We start from the raw sequence: 4247 nt of genomic DNA, 5'->3' as shown, positions 1-4247 counted from the left end.
CAGCTGTGAACAGAGCAGACAGGAAAGGAGCTACTGTAGGGAAAAAGAACACAAGAGGGCAGCAGAGGGCAACAAATAAAAACCTAAAAACTGAAAAATAACCAGAGAACACAACAAAATAAGAATTAAACGACTAAAACTAGAAACCATGGAGCAAAGTAAAACTGAATACTCAAAGAAAACAAAACAGAACCCAGGCTGTGACAATTATTAATTCACACCTGTCTAAAATGTACATATTTTACTTCTTTGCATCAGATTCAGTACAGTTAATGGTTGGATCCTGTAGAAGTTGTGAATTGCCACCACATCCTTTAAGGGTTATTCACATCACATGGTATTTGTAGTCCCAAAAATGACAAGTTATTTCTATCTACTGAGGTGTTTATTATTCATCTAGTTTAATCATTTACCGTGTTTTTATAACTCTTGAATCCTCACATTTATTTCGCCACAAACAAACATTTCAAATAAACCTTGTAGTTCCTGAGATATATTTAATTCAATTTAGTCATTTTCAAGCAGTTGTTTCTAAAAACAATAAAGCGTTTAAGAGTTTAAACACTTCTTTTTGCCATGTACAATCATTAGGTCAACAATATGTAACTCCAAAAGTTGCTCTGTGAATAAACACAGATCTCTCTTGTTTTGCTTTTGATTTTTCTGGAATAGTTTTGGCTGTAGCTTTGTTTGTTTTAAGATTATGGATTGGTATTTATAGTACCAGCCTGTATTTCTATGCTTCAGTAAAAAACGTGTGAGTTTACATTTCAAAGAAAAATCTGCACACACATCAGTCACTTTCTATTTTGTCAGACATGTATTCTCATAGTCTTCGAATGACTCGCTGCTAATGTAGTTTCTTTCTTACCTAATTTGATGTGATGTGGCACATTAACAGATATTCTTTCAGTGGCAGTTATAGGCCACAATTACTAGGGGGCTAGGCTGGGTCCAGTTTTTTTATTGGGGGCACAGAACAAAAGCATGAAACTAGAAAAAGCCCAGTAGTTCATTGTCTAATATATAAGGTTACATGCAGATCCAAATAACCATGCAGTCATGCTTTTGTTATCATGTGGGAACAATGTCCCTATAATAGGCTACATTTTAGTGCCCTATACTGTAGGTACTTGGATGGAACGAGGGCTTGCCCCCATGAAGAGATATTCTCTTCTCGAACTGGGGGTTAAGTTTAGGACTAAGGTGTGAATTCAATTCAATTCAGCGTATTTATGACAACACGTCATCTCAAAGCACTTTACAGAGACAATTCAACCAAATGATACAGTCAGATTAGTTCAAGGTTTTCTGTCTTAGGAAAACCAGCTGATGGCGTCGATTCATTGACTCGAAAGCAATTCCTCCCACCAAGCATGCATGTAGCGACAGTGGAGAGAAAAACTCAATTTTAAAATGAAAATACCTCCAGCAGAACCAGAACCAGGCTCAGTGGTAACATTCAATGAGACAGAAGCAGACATACAAAAAGAAGCAGATACAAAAGGCAACTGTCAACCATCTCCACTAGCGACCCCATCCAGGAAACACACAACCAGGCAGACGAGCTCCGAGCCAGCTCCCACGTTAAAGGATGAGAGGGAAGCCCATACAGTTATTCACAGTAAAGGTTGGGTTATTTTTGACATATGTAAAGTCTGCATGTGAAAATGAGTTGCCTCTCACAGCTTTTATGCCATACTCTATGTGGCTTTTCCCCCATTCTGGCCGGCTCCGGTAGGAACTGCTGCTCTCTCACCATGTCTTCGTAGTTACAAAACTTTCTAGGTGCGTGGTGTGGAAATTCTGTCTGCACAAAGGGTGCTTGGAAGAGTGGGTAGGCCAAATATTATGTTATTTGGCTGTGCTGACCTCGTGGACAAGGCAAGCATAAACCAAGCTTTAAAGAAACAGGACTACTCTAAAAAAAAATCAGACCAAACTAAAACATCTTTACACAAAGATGTTGAAGGCAGCAGTCTAGATTTGACTTTAGGTCAAATTAAGGGTGCATTGGTAATGGTACGGTAAAGCTCATTCTCAGGGTTAGGGTATAGAAAAGGTTGAAATTATTGAATATCAATCGAAGTCATAGAATGAAAATAGTCCTCGCTGCATAAAGCAAGACCATTATGTGTGTGTGTTCTGTGCACATTTCTGTAATTGCAAACATTAGCCTTAACTGTTAACTGTTACCCATGTTGTCCAAATTGTAAATTTGATGCTTCAGCATAACAGTGCATCTAAATAGCTGTAACATGATATCAACTATGTCTTTTATGATGTCTGTTTTAATGGTGGGTCTGTTTGACTTCCTAGATTTATTAAGACAGATGTTGAAATGTTTCTCATTGGCCTCTGTGTTAGTCATTGTTCTGAGGCACGCTTGCTTTCTGATGTGGTCAAACAGCATGCAAAGAAAAAGAACATGCTTTTTCTGAAAATGAAGTGTTTTGAGAGAAATGACTTGTGGAGGGAGAGTCCCTTAATGGAGGCAAGTAATATAAACTCAGCAAAAGAAAGCAGTGTGGGAGACAGAGAGCAGTTTCATAAAGTTTGACTTTTTCCATCAGTGGAGACCACCAAATGCACAATTGACAAACGGCCAGTCAAAAATCATGCACTTGTTCAGTGAACCGAATTACTCAAACTGAACTCCACAAGTTATCAACTGACATTGTACCCAAATTTCTGTTTCAGATACATTTGAATGCTTCACTGGCATTTTATAGATCTATTGCAATGCATTTGCAGCATTCCTAAATACCTCAAAATACATTTTCAATTAAATCCCTTTTGAAAAATAAACACTATCTGCTTAAACATTTTTGTGACAAATGTTGTTCAGAGAAAAGCAGGTATTTTAAAGCCTTAAGAAAAGGATCCTCTTAAGCAATAACGAGAGTGAGAAATGCAGAGCATTTAAGTGAAAACCCTATTTAATTATGAATGATTAGGGAACTCTTAAAAGCCTTGGAAGGGAAGAGAAAGAAACTACATAAACAGAACATGAAGTCCAAAATGGCTGGATGGATACCAGATGTGAAATTGTAAATGAACCTTAAGTACTGTATACAGGTGAGTGCAGAAGGATGAGGGTTTTTGCTTCTGCATGGCTGGACACTAGCTGATCGAGTGCGGTGTATGCTAAGGTAGCAGCTCTTACATGCAGTTTTATAATAATGCTAACTCTGCATTACTTCTGCAGATGGTTTATTTAAAAGTTATCCAAGCCTTATTTAATAAAGGATTTGTATTTTCGTTTATTCAGTATGATTAAATTATAGGGAGGGCTTTTGTAACTCTGTATGCATTCATTCAAATGGATCTCTGTTGATATTTATCAGTATAAGTGAAGCAGTGCAAAAATTGAAAGGATAATGCAATTTAAGCTGCATTCTGGACTGGGTTACAGCCAAAGTAATTTAAAAAATGATTCATATAAGAATACTTTCAGCAATGCAGTTTAAATTTTACAAACCTGTCTTGCCTCCTTTTCTTTTCCTCTTTGAATCTACTTTTTTTTTTCCTTTCCGACTCTTCCTTCCCTGTCAGTAGCATCATGCATGTTTTCACCTCTAAAGTGACTGTACCTGATTTATATGACAGGCCTTTAACCCTGCATGTTCTTGTCCATCAGCATCAGGTAGAAAACACCCAAGGGCATGAGAGAGCAGGACCAAATCTGGTTCTCTGTCATTCAGCGACTCTAACCTCCAACAAGAATGCACTCCTACAAATCACATTTATTCCTGAACGCTCAGAAGATACAGTATGATTCTACCAATCTATCTTCAAGTTAAGATCTGCTACAAGATAGAAGAATCCAAAATCAGATCTTTAGATCAAACGAGTACACTTTTCATAGAGAGCATTAGTTTGTGCATACATGTTGATTATGTAAATTGTGGAATTAGAAGGTTTACTTGGTTGTGATTAAAATTTAAGATAAAACCATTACAATTTTGATATATGTAAACTAGTAATGAGGCTAATTTGCTAATTGTGGATAAAGAATTGCTAAGTGTTTTATCTACAATCAATAAAATGGTAAACTTGCATTTCTGTAGATATAATTCTCTAAAACATTCTGATAAAAAAAAAACTGATTTTGGACATGTGAATTGTCTCCACCTGCAGACAGCATACAGAAGCTGCAGGCCAGTGTTTTGGTGGTCCAACTGCTCCCCATAGTGGACTTCAGTTGCAGTAGAAGCAGCAGTGAGCAGCTGCCATCAACAACAAAA

The sequence above is a fragment of the Cyprinodon tularosa genome, unplaced genomic scaffold (genome assembly GCF_016077235.1).
Source record: "Cyprinodon tularosa strain WSP-4 unplaced genomic scaffold, ASM1607723v1 ctg10, whole genome shotgun sequence".
In the NCBI taxonomy this organism is placed as follows: Eukaryota; Metazoa; Chordata; class Actinopteri; order Cyprinodontiformes; family Cyprinodontidae; genus Cyprinodon; species Cyprinodon tularosa.
This window is presented reverse-complemented; position numbering follows the sequence as displayed.